This window comes from Patagioenas fasciata, chromosome 2 (assembly GCF_037038585.1).
Source record: "Patagioenas fasciata isolate bPatFas1 chromosome 2, bPatFas1.hap1, whole genome shotgun sequence".
Lineage (NCBI taxonomy): Eukaryota > Metazoa > Chordata > Aves > Columbiformes > Columbidae > Patagioenas > Patagioenas fasciata.
In genome coordinates this window covers 97,505,006-97,525,056 of record NC_092521.1, presented here as the reverse complement: position 1 = coordinate 97,525,056, position 20,051 = coordinate 97,505,006, and the positions used below count along the sequence as shown (strand labels likewise).

General features: G+C 42.6%; 1 long non-coding RNA gene across 1 annotated transcript in view; it reads right to left on the bottom strand.

Moving 5' to 3' along the window:
• Positions 1-591: 591 nt before the first annotated feature.
• LOC139827218 (uncharacterized) overlaps positions 592-20,051 on the bottom strand; it is a 376,663-nt gene continuing 357,203 nt past the window's right edge. Inside the window, exons 2-3 of the long non-coding RNA XR_011737564.1 lie at positions 17,115-17,333; positions 592-5,636 (exon numbers count right to left, since the gene is read on the bottom strand). This is a non-coding gene — a long non-coding RNA (uncharacterized lncRNA). The remainder of the gene's footprint in view (positions 5,637-17,114; positions 17,334-20,051) is intronic.

The following is a 20,051-nucleotide window of genomic DNA, read 5'->3' as shown; positions in this document are numbered from 1 at the left end:
GCTATGTATACATACAAAAATAGTTAAAAAAATACATCTATATTAATTACAGATGGTCCCTCAGGGCTCTAGTGCTGGCTCTTTATGGAAAAAAGGAATAATTTAGGAGGCTACATTTGTGTTAAACAAATGAGATATATGTCTCTGAATTGAGCTCTTGGGGACTGTTTCAGGGTAAGAGCACGCAGTGCTGATAAAACTTGCTAATTACTGGCTAGTAATGTCATTACAGCTATGAAATATGAAAGATCAGAATCCAGTGCATCTTAACTAGCTGAAAAAGAGTGAATCCAGTATAATATTGATTTGATCTGAAGGTGTTTTTGCTTGTGGCTGAGGTATTGCTGTGAAAAGCTAAATGGCTGACATTATTTCAAGGTGGTGATATCTGGCTCTCAGAATAGCAGGGGCATGTTGCCAAAGTGCTAATAAGGGATTTTCAGAAAACATACCATTTAGTCAATGGTTGGTGTGCCCACAGCCTTCTGGTCCAAAGCTCAGACTCCTGATATTTCAGCTAATGGAATAATCAACACAGCAGTACAAGACTTTATTACCCTTTTGAGCATAGAAAGTGCACGCTGACAGTAGTTTGTTAGATTCATCATTTATGTATAACAACATATTTGACAAGCTTATAGATGAGATAACAGTGCTTAGCAGGAAGCTTGCATTTTTTCTTGATGGTAGAAAAGGTTGTGGTTAGAATCAGAGTTTGAGAAAGCACGTAGTCTAAAAGGCAGAATTTAAATAGATAAGTTTTGTGTTTAAATATGAAATTCTTCCAGTTCTTCCCAGTGTCTCATTTAAAAATCCCCTGATACTTGAAATTTTTGTCAATGTACTTATTTTCCTAGTAGTGAAGACTGGGGATAAAAAAAGAAACACTGAATGCCTTCCAGTAGAGGAGGTGGAAATCATAGTCCAGGGATTTTCAGGTCTTCTAAAGACCTCTGGGTTGGTCCTCATCCTTTGCAGACCTTTTGGACAGGCCTCATAATTTAGCAGTCGCAATACACAAACCACTCTAGGGCACAACTCTGAACACCACAGGCAGCCCAAGTACTGCCTTTAACAGCAATTGGACAAACTTGTGTGCCGTTGTTTCTTGTACCCCAGGTATGGGGATTGTACCTGTCCAGGTATTGTTCAGAATAATAGAGTGTTTGAGGTTAGAAGACACCTCTGGTGGTCATCCTGTCCAGTTCACCTGCTCAGGCAGGGTCACCAAGATGGTCCAGATGGCTTTTGAATGTCTCCAAGGATGGAGACTCCACAGCTTCCTGGGGCAACCTGTGCCAGCACTTGATCACCCTCACAGTGAAAAAGTGTTTCCTGATGTTCCAAGGGAACATCCTGTGTTTCAGTGTGTGTCCCTTGCCCTGCCCCTGGGCACCACTGAAAAGTGCCTGGCTCTGTCATCTTTGCACCCTCCATTCAGGTATTTATATACAAAAATGAGATCCTCCTGAGCCTTCTCTTCTCCAGGCTTCACAGTCCCAGGTCATCTGTTCTTTTTTTAAATAATGTTTTGGAAAATGCAGATCTCTAGCTTAGCACTAAGATCTGAAAATAGCTGCATTATGAATCCTATTAAAAGTCTTGGCATCACCTTGCTTGGATAGTTTGGAGCATGTGGATAAATATTGTTTAAGGGAAGTCTGCCTTTTGAGGCTTGAGCTGGCTCTGTGTGCAGTAACAACTCCAGAACCAAGCATGCTTGGTTCATTATCTTAGGCTGGACTGATTACGCTGGGTGCTATGCTACCCAAATACAGCTGTATCCAATTGGGTGCGGGCTGGCAATCAGAACAGGACGTGGTCTCACACCATGTGTGCTGCTTGGCTTAGGCCACGTGGCATAGATGTGTCTTCAGTTGGGATGACCAGATATTGCCAGAAGAGATTATTCCCAGGTCCCAACAGTAGTTCAGGATGCTATTTCCATGTTTCATAGCATCTTTTTCTTTGTCTCCTATTCTCTAGACACAGTTCTTGGAAACTGCTTGCCATGGGGGCAGGATGGGGTGGAGGGGAAGGTGGTCTATGCTGGGTGACACAACCTGGCACAGCAGGTTTACCTGCCTGCCATGTGGTCCTGTGCTGCAGTTGTGACCTTGCTTTGGTCCCAAGTAGTGTTTTAAGCAACGAAATTCATTTTCCTGTGGTCTATATAAGAGCATATATGCTAGTTTTAAGCAATAACTAGATCTTGGAAGACTTTCCAAGGAAAGTAGAAGTCATTATGCCTGTTTGATGGATGAGGAGATCAAAGTATAGCACCTAGCTTAAAGGGGATGAGATACTATGCCTCAAGGAGCTACCATCTGCAGCTGGACTGTAGCAGAAGTGCGTGTCCTCGGCCCCAGGACTTAGGCAACTTGGCCAAGATTTGTGGTAGACAGGTACAGAAATGAGTTCTCCCTTGTCTTATTAAAATGCTGCATAGGGCCTGCCACAGAATTTGGGACATTATGGCAGATCTGCACATGGGTGGCTTGGTGCCCCTGGCCTGCAGTGGAAATGCTCTTGAGGTTCTTGCTAAGCACTGAGCAGAAACAGGCAATGATGGATGTCTATTGAATGTTCATGGGCAATAATTCCAACGCCTTATTTCATAAAATAAAAGACTTTTTTTTTCTTGGTGGTGAATTCAAGCTTGCAGATGCTACACAGGCACTCCCAGTGACTATTTTCAGCGTATGGCGGTGTGGAATTAAGGTTGAGCTGTGAGGGTGGCAGATGCTTTAATTGCATATTTTGTGTATTATTTACCTTTTTCCTGAGTTTTTTTTAGTTGTTCTGTGCAATACCACAACGCTGACTCAGGTCTCCATTGGCAAGGTTTGCAGGCATCAAAGTATAATTACATGTTTGAATTTATTTCTATAATTTAAGAACCTAGAGGAAATTAATAACAAAATCCATGCCAATGTAATTGTGATGGTTGTATATTATTTTTTCTGGTAGTGAGCCAAAACAACAAATACAAGAGTGTTTCACTCTGTTAAATGTGCAAATAGCATTTGGTTCATTACCTGTGCACAGAGTTCCATTCATGGTTTGTTGATACGCAAGTGCTTCCTCTCCATGCCCAAAGATCATGAAAAGACCTGGCTGGTTTAATACATAGTGTATAGCAATCCAAGCTGCAGCAGCTCCAAGCTAATGTACATTGAGTTCCTGCAACAGGAAATGTAGCCTAATTCTGACAAAGGTTTTGAGAGCAGGCAGGTCCATAGACTGTGTCTGTCTAGTGTAATCATAAAAACAATGTTTGTACCTCTGCATTTTTCTAAGTGAAAATTTAGGTCTGCTTCCAGAGTAAATATGGCCTGTCCTGTTTTGTTTCAGTTTTGCGATCTGTTTTCAAACTAGTTTCTTGCAGGTGAGAAAAGCCTGTTGGATGCTGGTCTTGCTGCCATGGAGAGAAACCTGCTTTTTTTGTAGCTGGCTGGCAACTCTTGTGACGCACATTTGCTTATCGAGGGCATAATTACACAAAAGTCTGACACTGGGATTTTTAAAAAGTGAAGCATGACTAAAGATTATTGTTCTGAGCTATAATTAAGCACTCATTTTATTGCAGCAGGTCTTGAAGGGAACCTGATAGTTATTATTAACTGTAAGTGTGAATACATACAGTGTGACAAACAACTGCAGATTTTCTATCCTTGCTAATGCAACATAAAGCTGAGTCCTTCCTCTATTTGCTTCCCTCCTAGGCTTTTCCTGATTCCTGGATACAATGGCGTGTTTCATCATGTGTTGTTCTTGTTTACCCTTCATATAAGATCTTGGTTTCTGATACCTCTTTTGGGCTGTTCCGTTTAACTAGAGGAGAATCAAAACTACTGGGCATGCTCATTTTGCAAAGGCCATGGGATCCATCCCATTTGGAGGCTTTATTTTTGACATGTGACCTCTACAGCCACAACAACATCAATGTGCGGTATCTAATTCACCATTCAGGGCTTGCTCAGTGCTGTACTTTCTTGTGTAAAGCCCACAGGTACTCTCAGACTATACTTCTGCTGCTAAATGAATGAGCTTGAACGCTGCTCTCTCATTCTTCTGAGTCGTTCCCTCGTGTGCTGCTGGTTTGTGTGAGTGTCTGGATGTGGTGGGGTGGTGGCACACGAGGGACTGTTCTCACCAGACTGACCCGGGTTTGGATCTCTTCACAGGTGTCCTTTGGGGCCACTGGGTCCTATAGTAGATCAGACAGGCCAGCCTGTGCTGTTTGGCCTCAGGATCAGACACCTGTTTGTGGCCCTGTTCCATCTGACCCTGTAGATGTAGCCTTGAAGGCTGACCACCGTTGGGCTGTTGGACATGCTATGGCTCTATAAAAGAGGAATTCCTCATTAGTAGTATTTTGTAATATTTTCCTGGAACAGAGGTGAGAATCTGGCTCCTGTTGCCTCTGTGGGAGGGTGAAATTTTCTTGCTTGCCACCATAAGACTCTTTTGATTCCTTGAGGACCAGATCATTGCATCAGCATTGAGCTGGCCAGAAGAGAAACTGAATTTTATTCTTAATGACAGTAATGAAATGATTTTTTTTTCCCCCCTGAAACTAACAGATATTTCTCTCATTTACAAATTGTGGACTGTACAAAACTATCACCTGCAGAGCCTAGCAGTCTCTTGTGCCTTAGACATATATATGTACACTTGTATGAGGGGCTTAAACACTCGCCCTTCTCAAATGCTTCCTTATTAGTGTTCATGGTAAAACTCTGTCTATAGGTTAGCATCCTGCTTTGATGAAGTGAAATTAAATTCAAGACAGAATTCTGAAAATGTAAGCATTGCTAGTGCAAGATGAAAAGTAAATCTGATGTATGGCACTGCTTCAGTTTTCTATATTAGTCCTAGTGAGAGTTCTTCGATCTTGATTTGCAGGTGTGCAGTCTGGTATCACAACAGACTAAAATCTTCTGTTTTAATCTAATTTTATTGACTCTATTTGAAGTATGGTTTTAAAGTTGATGGCAAAACCTTCAGAACAAAATGCCTTTAGGGAACTGGAAAATAAAGTTAGATTTGCACTGAAAATTTCTCATGTCCATGAGCAGCTTTTCAAGAAGAGAATAATTTTTCCATTTTCTCAGTATTCCCAAAAGAAATACTGACAGAGATCAACCAGCACTCACAGGCTGAACTCCAGTCTCTCTAGAGGAAGCTTGTGTGTATCAGGAGGTAAATTATAAATGTCCATTTCCATGCAAAACCGATTTCCCTGATAATCCCTGCCCCTTCCTTTTCTGGGGCCGTTTTGTACAACATCTGCCAGTGGTGTCAGATTCTGTGGTAGGTTTATGGTGTCTGTGTGCAGCTATCTGTAGACTTTAACATTCAAACAAAGCCAAAGTGTGTCCACCATGATTTAGCTTTTTGTTTGTGGTTTGTTTTTTGTTGTTTGGTTGGTTGGTTTTTTGTTGTTGTTTTTTTCCTGTGTTTGTTGTTGTTGTTGGTTTCGGGGTTTTTTTTCTTATTTGTTTGTTTTTCTTGCCTTTTCTTTTTCAGAAGGCAAAAGGGCACTGGAGCTTGATTAAAGTCAACAAGAGGGTTTTTATTTTGGTCGGGCTGAACACAACCTCGAAGTAGTGTTTTTGTGCAGACCAGGGCTCCTGAAAAGAAACAAAAAAAAAGGTAGAATTGATCTTATGGCATTGTCTTTTGGTTTTTTTTTTTCTTTTTTCCCTATCCTGACCATCTTGATTTTGATAGATCCAAGCATATACAGCCTTTAAGTATTTCTCTTTCAGTTTTAGTGTCTTGGTGGGTGCTGCCTTCTCTTCCATCTTGAAAGGCACCTGCCTCTCAGGAGTCTGTTGGATTAGGCAGCCATGGTGGAAGGTGTCACTGGCTGTAGCTCTTGTCTCCCTCCTGCTGGAGGTTTTCATCACAGCAACAGCAGCAACCAAGTGCCTCCTCCTCAGCTCCTGCAGCTTTGAGGCTCCATAGCACAGCCCAGTAAAACAGCCTTGTGAACCTGGGGTAGCTGAAAAAATGGTTGCACTATTGCTCTTGTTGCCTCTTTTTCTCCTGGTGTTAATCTCCAGCAAAACAGAAGAGCTGGAGGTGATAAATGTTGCTTGTCTGCTGGAGCCCACATGATGGCTCTGAGCTGTGTTGGGGTGGGATTCAGGCTTAACTGAAACTGTCAGGACTTTACCTCATAAATTCAGCGGGGTCAGTGTTTTGAGCCTGATGCATATGGAGTGTTAGATGGATACCTGCTGCCAAAGTCATGGACTGAGGACTAACTTTCACTTCAGACCATAAAAAACAGGCACTTATTAAGGTTCCGGTGAAGTTAAAGCAAGATAATTGCCTCTCAAAACATTAAGTCTATCCAGCAAGCTCGGTAGTTTTTGTGTACCAAACAAGTGAATTTGGTAGCATACTAAGCTTGTACACATCACCTTGACCTGTGTAGGGTTTTTTAAAATGTTTTCTTTCACATTTGTGAGCACATAAATAGATTTTTGGGGGGATGTGGTAGTGGTGACAGAGCAAAGGTGAATTTGCAGTATTCTGACTGAAGACTTGCCGTTGAGCCAACAGATGTATTAATTGTTTATGATTCTCTTGACTGTAAGGAGCTAAGAGAAAACAATTCAGAAATTAGCAATTTTATCAATTATTTACAAAGTGGTGTCCTAACAAAGAAAACATCTAATTCTAGGCAAATGAGGTCCAAAGGAAGTGGAAGACTGTCAACAGCACTTGGCAAGTTTGTTCTGAAAGGCTAAGTCCACGTTAAAACCAAGTGTGGATCCCAAAGCAGAATCCTGACTTTATTTACTTGAGTTTCTGGCTCTTGCACTTTTGGAACTGTGATCAATGCAAGTGAGAGTTGGGCTCTGTTTGCAGTAGAGCTGAGTCAGCAGTTGCTCTTGGCAGATGGGACTTGGCTTCTCCATGTCTACTTGGAGCAGAGTGTGAAATGTCCTGTTAGGTGTTAAGCTTGGCACTTTAAAACAGAACAAACCCTAAGTGACTCCTCTAAATGTTCACGTATGCCTTTTTGCATGCAGCTTATTGCTGACTGAGAAATGGTCCTATTCATCAAAAATGATTTATGGTATTGCAGACATGCATACAGAGCAGGAACTCTGCAAACAGCCCATGCAGGGACCTGAAGTAATTGGCAATGTTTGGGCTGTCCTAAAACTTGGTGGGGCCCTGAGTACTGACTGTGGGCATGAACAGATGACTCTAGATTCTGTGCTCAAGGAGAATGGGCATTTTGGAGTCCTTTGCACCTACATACAGGCTCTCCTACGTGAGTATTGCATCTTCAGAATGGCACTGGCAGAAACGTTTTCTGCATCCAGTGTTTTGCCTGACTGCACTTGTACTGCATTGTACTGTTTCTTGTATCTCTAATATTGAGGATCTAGATCCAGCTGAGCTGCTGTCAGCCCTGCCATGACTAGAGGAGGCCTTTGGGGGTCTTCTCAAAATCCAGACAAGGATCTTTCTCATGGGGTATTGTGTGAATTGGGGTTTCTGCCTAAATGCCAAACCCAAAAACACAGCTGTGTGTGTGTTGGGGTGAGGTGGGTGTGTGTTATGAGTATGTTGGCAAAAATTTTTATGAGTCACACTGTTTAACCTTTTCTGACTCAGTTAGCTTTTCATCTTTGTTGTGGTTTAACCCTGGAAGGCAGTGAAGCACCACACAGCTGCTTGTTTGCTTTCTCTGACCCCAATGGGATGGGGGGAGAGGAAAGGAAGAGTAAAAGCAAGGAAACTTGTACATCAAGATTTAAATCGTTTAATAAGCAAAAGGTAAGTGGAAGAAGAGACAAAGCAAGCAAAAGTCATGCAAAGGCAATCACTCACCACCTCCCACAAGCAGACTGTTGCTCAGCCAGTTCGTGACCAAAAGATAGTTAATCCCCCTAAAATCCCCTCCTCTCCCTTTTTATTGCTGAGTGTGATGTTATATGGTACAGAATACCTCTTCGATCAGTTTGGGTTACCTGTCTGGTCATGTCCCCTCCTAACCTCTTGCAACGCCCCCAAACTATTCGCTGAGCGGGGGCAGAGTGAGAAACAGAGGCCCCCAATGCTGTGCAAGCGCTTTCAGCCACAGCTAAAATGTGTTATCAACCTTGTTTTGGTCACTAATCTAAAACACAGCACCATACAAAGTGCTATGAAGAAAATTCACTCTGTCCCAGCCAGATCTGATACAGTGTTATAAAACCGATGGGATTGATCACCTTTTTTCTAATGAGGAATAAGAAAATCTTCACCATCAGATGTAGTCCTGCAACTGGATCATTAATCATATGTTGTGACTTGAAGCTAGAATAATATTTTTTAAATGATTGCCCCAATTCAAATGAGCTTTTGGTACATCATGATTTCTAGCTAATGAGCACATGGCTAGCACACTAGCTGGAGTGCTGCTGTTGTTTAGCCATTAAATTATATTATTAATACTATTTTGTTACCACAGAAACAACAGAAGCACTGAGTTACAGTCTTTAAGGACTTGAAATACAACACCTGTTTGTGGGTTTTTTGAAAGTATTAGTAATCAATCATTCTGGCAGGACTACCAGCAGGATTATGTTGTACTCCTGCAATGTCCGCCAACCTGCCCACCTTGCTACGTGGGTTCTGATTTGGACAAGGGTCTAAAGTGTTTAGCCTGACACATCTCTCCTCAAGTGTGATGAGTGCTGCATTACCAACAAACAGAAACCCCCATCTTGTGGTGATCTGAAGAAGAACAAATACTGACTGAAGCAACATTAACATTGTTTGTGTATGCAAATAAGATTTTTGTGGATAAAATGATCTTGCACTCAGATTGCAGGGGTAGTATCTAAAGGGTTGGAGTAACTTTTTCAGCTGTCCAAATTAATCTCCTAACAACAAAATCAGAGATGTTTTGACTTGTCATTTGGAAACAATTAGTAGCACTGTGGAAGTAATGTGCATGTGATTTTATTTTTCTGCTTCAGCAGTTTCTTTTGTTTCACTGAGCTATGTTCAAAAATAAAATGTACCAAATGTTTAGTGTCAATGACTCAAAGAAAACACTCACTCTCTTCAAAAGAACGCCCAAGCAGCAAATGATGCTTAATTGCATTGCTCTTTTTGTTGCCCTCGGGACTGTTAGCCGCTGGGATATGTACAGAGGTTGCCAGGAAAGGACAGGTTAGTGCTGCTGGATGGGTACAGCACACAGTATGCTGCCAGCCTCTGTTACAGAGGTGTCATAGGAAAAAGAAACAAAGAAAGTGTAACATTTATTTCCCTCCCCCCCACCAAAGTCCTTCATTTTCTCTGTATGGCGATAACTTCTCAGTAGGGGGTGGATTTATTAATGTCACTTCCCTAGAGCCCTGTAGATAAATAATATCTGCCAGTAGAAACAAGGCATAATCAAAAAAAAAATACTTCCTTTATTCTTTGAAGTTCCTGAAGGAGCTCCTGAAGAAGCACCTCTCCCCACTTTCCCTGTCCTTGCACCCAAGCTGTGGCCTTTTCTAGCTCTTATTTCCATTGAGTGGCAACTGTGCTCTACCCCCACCAGGATGTATTTCTTTCCATTAGAGGGTCTCAATGGCCCGACATAGTCAACTTGCCACATGCTCCAGAGAGTCTTGCCCTGCCTGATATGTAGGACCGGGGCCTGATTTGTGTGATCAGCTTTAAGTCTGATCCGACATTGTGGACAGGCTGTGAGAATTGCTTCACATGTTCCCACGGACACTGGCCAACCCCGGGATCGGCATTCGTAATAAAGATCTGGTTTTCCAGAATGGCCTTGCTTAAGGTGTAACCATTCAGCTAACTGTGCCCACTCCTCTGGTATGCTTTCAGCTAGCCTGATCTGGGCTAGAAAGTCAGCTTGTTGATTCCATTTGGCAGCGGGGGTTCCATCCTTTGCATGTCCTTTTACCCAGCCCACACTCAAAGGTCGTGACGTGCCTATCTCTAATAGTCTTTGCCAATCTTCAGCTCTCCACACTCTGGTGCAATTTACTTCCCACTGGTTGGATTCCCATTGGCATATCCATTCAGTGGCACCCTTATAGGTTGCATAGAAATCAGTGTAAATCGTGAAGGCTCCTCCTTCTGCTGCTAATAAGAGAGCACGCAGTTCTCCTACTTGAGCACTACCTTCCCCCTCCTCTGTTATTCTTTTTCCAGTAGCAATCTCCAATGCTGCTGCCTTGTACTGCCAGTTTGTCCCTACCCGATGGGCTGATGCATCAGTGAACCAGACTCCTTGTGTGTCTGAGTCCTGAGTTAGCTTAGGTGCTTCTTTTATTGGAGAGGGTTTAGAAGGCAGGCTCAACAGGACCTGATCAGCGTTCACAGGTTGTTGAAGTTTTGAAACTTTTACAGAACCCTCCTTTAGTAGTAACAATTGGCTAACTCCCTCTAAATAGGCGTACCATTTTCGTACCGTTGCGTTCTGTGCCACCCCCTCGGGGGGGTAACCCTTTAAGGATTGAATTCAACAGAGGGAAGGGGCCTTGTACAATAACTTTCTGTGATGTACACAGTTTCTCTGCCTCCTTAACTGCTCAGGTAAGTGAGAGAAGCCCCTTTTCCCACTCCGAATATCGTTGTTCAGCTCCCTTAAATGCGGTGGAAGAGAACAACAAAGGTCTAGCTGGCCCTATTGGCCCCCTCTGGAATATAGCACAATAGGAGGCATGTTCTGCAAACCCCCATTCCACTCTTAATGGGTCTTGTGGATGTAGCGGGCCAAATTTCTGATAGGCTTTAAGTTCATCTTTTAGAACATTAAGGGCCTCTGTATGTTGTAGAGTCCAATTCCATTTCTTGTTTTTTCGGAGTAGGTCATATAGGGGACGGGCAATCACTGAGAATCCTGGGATATGTTTTCTCCAGTACCCTAATGTACCCAACAGGCATTGCAAGTCTGCTTTGCTGTTTGGGGTGTGCCCCTTGTCTATGGTAGCCAGAACATCATCAGGCACTGCTATGGCTCCCCCTGTCCACCAAGCCCCTAGGAATTTAACTTCGTGGCTGGGACCCTGGCACTTGGACGGTGGAATATCTAATCCGTTCTGTGTTAATAAATTCCAAAGAGTTTCTGCTACTTGCCCCACCTGTTCCTTATTGTCTCCGCCCACTAAGATGTTGTCTAAATATTGATATATGCAAATGCCTGACGGTACCTGTACAGTGTCAATGACTGCAGCAAGGGCATTGTGGGCAATAGTAGGAGAGTGTTTGTACCCCTGAGTAAGCTGATTAAAAGTGTATTGCTTCCCTTCCCAGGTAAAAGCAAATTGTGCCTTGTCTTCTTCCCTTAGGGGAATCATGAAGAACATATCTTTAACATCTAAAGCAGCCATCCGTGGGTGGGCTGCTGCTTGTATTACAGTCACCACGAGGCTATGTTTGGGACGGCAGCTGTTAGTGGTGCGGTGTTATTATTCAATTTTCGATAATCAATAGCTAGGCGCCAACAAAAGAAGCTGTTACCCTCAAGTAATAGAGAGGGAGATGTGCCTACTCCTTCCATATTGAAGGAGGGGGGGGGAGAGAGTGGGGGGGAAGGGTTGCATCCTGCCACAGATACTGAGGCTAGCAGCAAAGCACAAAAAAGGAGGATGCCTATGAACAAATATTTGTACAGGGGACCTCCTGTTTTCTGTATTTTTGTGTTGCATTGACTGTATGAAGGGCTGGAGAGCCATTAGCAGGGTCTTCTGAGATTGCTTTTCCTTCCTATAGTGTCTGGCAGGTGGTGAGGGTGTGGCAGGTCATTATATGCTCTGGTTATTTTCTCCTGCTGTACTGAATCTTTAAGGTTATTGCTAAATCTTAGCAGTATCCTTTACTCAAGGCTCACTTTTTCACTCCAATCTTGCATGCTTTTCTGTTGTTGCTACTGTCTTCTATAAAAGTCTAAGATGAATCTTGTTCAAAATGTTACCTTAACTGCCTTTCTTGGCAGACTTTAATCAGTAACACAGTTTTATGAGTGCTTCAAATCTTAAATACGGAATTCTATTCTATATATCACTGAGACATCAGAAAGAGTATTAGGCAGGCTGAAAAATAAACCTCTGAACAATTATGTCAAACAGCTATGTATATAGAAGATTGAAGTAAATGTTAGCTGCGAAAGAAGACATGCAAACTTGACAGTGAATGAGCCTGTAATTCATTCTGTCCTATCCTGGCACATAGAAATAAAGAGAAATTGTAGAAGACCCTTGCTGCATGAGACATTTTTTCAGAGGGCCTGAGTGTGGAAGGAGAGGCCACATCTCAGTCATGACCTGGAAAAACGGATTATGTTTTAGGGAATACAAAATGCTAGAGGTTTTTCTTCAGTCAACCACTTTCTTCTTGTCGTTGCTTGACAATAGGACTTCTGAGTCCCTGATGTTGCTTCCCCATCAAATAGCAGCTATAAGAGATTTGAGGTTGGTTTTGGCCAGTGCGTACCTGGTACTCTATGCATAGGAATAACTAAGTTTTGAATTGAATGAAAGTGCCCCTACTCTTTTTCTTAAGAAATTATTTTTTATTCCCCATTGAGCTTTGCTGTACTATTTCTATGCTCTATCACTGATAACAATGCTGAGTGATAAAATGCTTCTTGCCTTTGACGTCAGGTCTAATAACACTAATTTTCAAACCAGTCTGAACTCTTTTGTGGAAGAAGATAGGAAAATGATAGGGCGATCATTAGTTTCTTTTTTCCTCTAATCTGGTATAATGTGTCTTATTATGGTCTTTAATAACTGTAACCACAGCAACAAATAGTGATGGATATAATGCATTAGGGTCTCTCCTCTCAGTAATCATATTCTGCTTCCAGATGCCTTTCAGGCCACAAAGTAAATTAACATTCAACAGCAATACATCGAGATGCTGCGGAAATTCCCTCTTCCTTTTCAGAGAGGTGATCCAGGTTGTTAGGGACCTTTGAGTAGTAGCTGACTTTTCCAAAGACCAACAGTATTCCAACTTGACAGTTACTGAGCAGGCTGCTGTGTAAAGATTAATGAAGTTGTCTGCCCAGATTAGTTGGAGGGGCTATACAGGAATCAGCTTGTGGAATAAAATTCAATATATACCAGCAGAAGAATGAGAGAGTGGCTTAAGGGGGCAGGCTGTATTGGAGCTTTGGTTGTAGGGCACTCTCTGTTGTGGGGTGGAGTTTTTCTTAAACTGAAAGTCTTTCAAAGCCAAAATGTTTATATTGGTTATGGTTGTTGGTGTTTTGCATCGCAAACCCTGGCACAGGAACTAAACAGCATGGAGTGACATGCAGTGTTTTTGGAGAGTATTTATGGTCCAGGTGGGGATATAACAGTAATGTGTCCTGTAATCAGAGGGTGGTATCCTGGTGCAAGAGGTCTTGGGTGAATGTCAAAGCAACAGTGATTACAGAGGAAATGAATACATCTGGTTGTCCTCCCCAGCATCTTGTGGAAAAGACTGAAAACAGCAGCAGAAGTGATGTACTGAATGCAATGGAGAAGAGCTGTACCTTATATGTAATTAATCTTTATTTGAAGGGTTGTTAAAATGGAATCATAGAATCATTTCAGTTGTAAGAAAACCTCAGGATCATCGAGTCCAACCATAACCTAACTCTAGCACTAAACCGTGTCCCTAAGAACCTCCTTTTGACCTCCCCGAAATGAGGAAGGTAATATGTGTGTCCAGTTAAATTTCACATTTGCTGTGTACATAAGCAGGTTTAGAAATGTGAATTTTTGCCCAGCTACAGGATGTCCTGAGATCAGTATGAGAACAAGTGAGATAAATTGCGTCCAAGGAGTGTCTGCATCTTCCTAAAGAAGTTGAAAAAAAATGTCAGCTTTTACATATCTAAAGTCAGAAGAGATCTGAGTCCTATGGGAAGATTTTTGTAAAACATTCAAGAGGAAGAAACAGAAGAGTGCTTAAACTGTTGGATTGAGTTACTTACTAAAATTGCGTGTGTGTGTGTGTTGTTAAATCTCTTGGGCATTTTAGAAAATAATACCCTTCTCAAAAGAAACTGAGCAAAATATGCTTCTAGATAGTGATTCCACATAATATTTCTAAGAAGAAACAGAATTTTCTTCATTTTTTTAAAGAAATTTGCCTATGGCCTATTTACTACTCTCTTGTTACTAAAATGATTTTTTCTGAACAGTTCACAAATATGTAAATTCTATAGTTATGAAATACATAAAAAATAAACGGTGATCACAGATATATTGCATTCTAGTCCCCGCCAAGGTCCATCAGGTCAGGGGCATTTGAGCACTCTCGGGAGTCCAGGAGATGACTCCAGCTCAAGGGAGGATAGGATAGGATAGGATAGGATAGGATAGGATAGGATAGGATAGGATAGGATAGGATAGGATAGGATAGGATAGGATAGGATAGGATAGGATAGGATAGGATAGGGCTGGGGCAGGTCCTGGGAGGCGTGAGCAGCCTGTGGGACAAGGAGCCAGGTCTGGCTCACATGCTCAGGGAACAGCCGATCGCCAGCACTGGGGTCAGGAAGGAATTTTTTCCCCCGGGGCAGATTGGCACTGGTCCCCGGGGGTTTTTTGCCTTCCTCTGCAGCATTGAGCATGACCACTTTGCAGAGCTCCTCTGGGCCCTTTTGGCTCGGATCCTGCCTGCTGCTCAAGCACCAGGAAGATGGCCTCTCGTGCCCTGCAGCTGGGGGGAGGAAGGCTTTTTTTTTCCCCCAGGTGGGACGGCAAGCGTCTCCGGGGGTTTTTTGCCTTCCTCTGCAGCGCTGAGCACGGCCCCTTGCCACGGCTTCTTTGGGCCATTTGGGCTGGGTGCCTGCTGCTCCACGAGCTGGCCCTAAACTTAGCTAGAACAGCCTGCCCAAACCAGCATAGAACAGCTCACCTAAACCAACCTTAAAGAAGCTAAACCAATCTGCCTTAAAAAACTTCAATCAGCCACCAACAACCTAAACGGAACCTTAAACAATCTACAACAAATTACCTAAACCAAACAAAATAAACCAACCTAAACAATCCTAAAACAAACCTATCTAAACCAAATGATCTAAAAAAATCCTACCTAAAACAATCTAAAACTACATAAACCGGCATTTCTCAACCAACCTTAAGCAACCTAGAACCAAACAAGCTAAACAAACTGAAACCAACCAATCTTAACCTAAAATAACCATTAAACAATCTCAAACAACTTAAAACCAATCTAATAAAGGATAAAACCACCTAAAGCGACCGATCTAAACCAACCTCAAAAATACGAAACCAAATGACATAACCACACCAAAATGACCTAAAGCAAACAACCCAAAGCTAAATAGAACCACTGAAACCAGCCTACAATGACCAAGCTAAAAACCAATCTAGATCAACTCAACTTCAACAACAAAGCTAAAACACCCTAAAAAACCTCAACAACAAAAACCCAACCACCAGCCACCCTACCCCAGGCAGTGTCTCACTTGGATGTGCCTGCAGTCTTGGAAGCCTGACTACCCCAGGTTCTCCTCCTAACGGACCCTGAGCTTGTTTGGAGGTCCTCAAGCACGGCGCAGCTACCGTATAGCCTTGACCTAGCAATGGTTCGCCTCTAGCGGGGAACGTCGTCCTCTTTGAGCAAGGCGGGGAAACACGTGGAGCAGGGAAGGAGGAAGGGGACGTCTGCCGAGACAGCAGAAACAGCCCAATCGAGCCTGGTGATTAGTGGGGGGACACATGTCCCAGCGAGACTGCACTCACATCCAAAGCATCCAGACACAACCGAAAACCAACTAAACACAATGTACATCTAACCAAACCACCTAAAGCACCCTCAACAACCAATCTAAGCCACCCCAGCCTGAAGGAACCCATCTGCAAAACATGCACCGTGCATAACACTGCCCTAAACAACCTACCAGGAAATAACTAAACCAACCTAAACCAAACAACCTGAACCAACCTTAACAGAAACCCTTCAAGCGACCTAAACAATGTAAACCAAACCTGCCTAAACCAACCTACCTAAAAACACAGACACCCACCAACCCACCTAAACTGCTTACTGAAAAGAAACAACCCCAAATAACCAACCCACCCCCAACTTAAAATCATCTAAACAAACCTCAACCAAACTACAGAAAACAGCCTCAATGAAAACAGCTTCAGATAGGCCACCTACAACAACCGACGGAAGACAACTTCAACCAAAAATCACCTGCATCAAGCAACCTGAACCCACCAGCCTTCAACAACCAGCCTCTCACAACCACCCTCAAAGAACCTGCCTCAAACCAACCTCAAACGACCGCAACAAACTGAACCAAGCTACTAAAACCAGAAACCTAAACCAAACTAACACAACCAGTGCTAAAGAATCCTCAGAAAACAGCACCAACCAAAGAACCCAGCAAAACCAAGAAAAAGAAACCTCCTCAGCTAAACCACACAGAGCAGCGCTAAGAAAATCACATCAAACAACCTGAACCCACCCACCTAAACTAACCAACCCAAACCAAGCTAAACCATCAAACCGGAAACAAGCAGCTAAGACCGCCAACCTAAACCAAACTTAACAAACCTTAACCTAAAACAACCAGCCTTCAGTGACCTACGAACACACAACCTACCAACAACGTCATACAGCGTCAAACAACCACCTTCGAACAACCAGTCTCAAAAAGCCTACCAAAACCAACTCATAGAAACTGACCTACACCAACCAAACGAAACAAACTTAAAAAACCCCAACAAAACCAGAACAACAGCAATAAGAGAAACAACACCACCACCACCAAAACAAAAAAACAAACAAGGTAGAGAGAAACAGGCAAAACCCAAACAAGTTACAAACAAAGAAGGCAGATGTAGGGAACAGGATGCAGAGATGTTGCATGGGGACCCAGTGCTTTGGAGCAGCCATTGGTGTCCTGTCAGGAACAGGAAGGATTCGCAGCTGCCACTCGGCACCTCTCCCTGCGGGCAACAGCAGCGCCTGGCAGGGACCAGAGCGCTTCTCGTGCATCCCTGCCCAAGAAGCACAGCAGCAAAACAAGCTGTGGAAGGCAAAACACCTGCTTGTCATCGCTACATGTGATGCTTTGGAAAAGATCCCACAGTACCACATACCTCTTCTTTTGTGCACGGTCAGTCCCGCGCCTCATTCTCAAGGTTCTCCCTCTCCAGGAACCAGGGAAAGCTTGGCCTCTATTCCTGCTGCTGCTCTCTGCAGCTCTGGGACTTGCCTTTGCCAGCCTGCAAGGGCTGTTTGTTCAAGCTAAAGTGAAGAACGCATCAGCCTGCTCCTGGCTACACGTGGGCTTGTGTTCAGGATTGTGAGCACTGGCTCTGAAACAGAGTGAGAAATGGAGATGATATGAAATAACATAAAATTAAGTAAATTAAAAAAATAAAATAATAAAATAAAATAAAATAAAATAAAATAAAATAAAATAAAATAAAATAAAATAAAATAAAATAAAATAAAATAAAATAAAAACACTTGTATCCATTGTGTTTTGTGTCCTGGGAAGTGGTTTTTAGGGAAGAGTGAAGGAAGGGAGTGGGAAGGGGGAAGGGAAGGCAAAAGAAGGCAGAAGAGAAAAGAAATCCCTGACAGAGCCCTGAGGGCTCCATAACTGAAATTGTGCTGTTTTCACCGAAAGCGAACTGATTTTCCTCATGCAGTTAGAAACCTTTCTTTTTCACAGCTCGCACGCTCATTATTTGGAATTAGTTTGAGAACAAGAGCTAACACCCCAGCACAGAACTAATGCTTGTAATTGCTCTGGTCTGAGAGCCAAGGACATTCTGACTGCTCTGCCCAGGGATGGGACCTGCCGAGGAAGGGGGGCAGAGATGGGACAGAGCTTGGCTGACATCCAGGCTGATCAGTACAAGAATTTCATCCCATTAACATCATGCTAATTATTTAAGGAGGGAGGGGATCTCTCTCACTCTCTCGGGCTCTTTCTCTTGCGCACATAGTTTTGTTTCTTTCCTCTTTTTCTGTCAGAGCCAGGGGAGTTTTGGTGCGGGATGTTTTGTTCGGCCCTTTGCCGTTTTGCAGAGGCCTCTGGGCTTTTCTGCCTTTTTCCTTTTTTATCTCTTTGGGATCAACTGTGGGGACCAGGTGGCCCTTCCTGGGACCGGCTACTCGGTGTGGACAGAGTTTGTGAGAACTCGGTTGAGTACCTTCTATTTCTATTTTTTATACATACATATATATATATATATATATATATTTATTAGTGGTGTATTATTATTTTGTTATATTATTCCAGTGTGTTTATCTCACTCCAAGTTTCTCCTTTCCCTTTTGATTCTCTCCCCTATTGGGGAGGGTAAAGCGGGGTGGGGGTGGGTGTGAGCAGCTATCGTGGTTGTATTGCTAGCTCGAGTTAAACCACAACAAAATGGCAAAATCAGTTTAACTCAATATTTTTTTTTAGATCTGGGTAGTTTAAGGAGTCCTTTTCCATGCATGCAGGCCACACTTCAAGGCACTCTTCCCCTCTCTAGACAACCATTTCTCACTTCCCTCATGTCCAGACACCTTCACTATGATGGCAGAAGCACTCACTTATTACTTTCTCAGCAGAAGTAACTTTCAAACATGTAAAATAACCTGAGGCAGTTCTGGGGTGTTTAAAAAAATATAAGTCTTCAACCACTTATGCAAACAAACAGGATAAGATAACTAACAGGATTTTTCAAAGGGCATCTTCTGGTACTTCAGTCTGACTCCTAGATTCTAAAACAGGACATTGCAAACTGTTATTTATATATTCTCCTATTTGTTGTCCGGCATCATCTCATCCATATGTGCGGTGTTACTGTATTTCACAGAGCGGTATTGATTTCAGAAGCAACGGTTATCTCAAACGTTAAGAATTAACTGTCATTAACACATGTAGCTGTGAGCTGTTATCTAGATGCATATTATACTAACGAGATCAGAGACTTGTAATCCCTAAGAACACAGCAGCACAGGTTGAATAAGAAATCTTTGCTGATGAAGTGAACTGTCTCTGTTGCAGCTCTTAGACCTGAGATATTACTTTACACATTTAGCTACATGGGCCTCAAATGACACAAAACAACTCTCTGTCAGGACGTCACATAAGTGTGGAAGACTGTGATAGTGTGAATTATTTGTCTCAAAGCTTGCTTTCTAAAATAATATCCTTAAGGCCCGCTTGTTACAGAGAAATGCTCGCTCATGCTGCTTGCTTAATTGGGCCTGCTGTAAAGGTCTAAACACAGCGAGTTGAGGGGCAAAATGCATGATCATTGTGAATTGTTAAAACTAAAAGAATACTTGAAGCTTACATGTTAAAATTAAATAGATTGTCTTTACTCTGTCTTTAGGCATAACAATAAAATAAGATTGTTTAGCAGCGTCTGACGTCGTTTGTGTCTTAATCTCTCTCAGAATAATTTTTGAAACTTCCTGAGTCCAAAATTGGACTGGGAAGCCACACTGTGGGCAAACACCATAACTACAACATAGCTGACTTCCATAGCAGCTGCACATTGGTCTGAATTCATGTTACAATTTAGTAGGTTTATAGGTGTATGGGGATATAGCGGGAGATATGACGAGGAGATTAGTTAAATGTAAATACGCTGAAGTGACTTGCATCTGTCTGTAGAAAAAGCACGTACATCACACTCATTGTTTTACTGACTTTGTGTGCTGGATGGGTAGAACCTCTGTGAAATCAGTGGGGAAAGGCTGGAGGTCAGGCAGTCACTGATGATGAGATTCGAGTCAGTTTCTGCAGTTAAAAAATTCCTGTGCTTGAGAAGAGAAAAAATAAAATAATTAATTCATAAGTTTTTAGCACTAATTAATAAACGAGGCCTTGACTCTTTTCCTGCACTTCTCTCATGTGATCAGAAGTGGCTGGTAACTCGTATGATACGGACAGACTGGTGCACTCTATAAACCTTTTTCCTCTACTGTCTGAGGCCTTTTGATCAGAACATAATTAGAGATAAATTAAGGTTTTATTAATTTATGCCTTCGGTCTCATTCCCATACCATACTCTAAACAGATACAG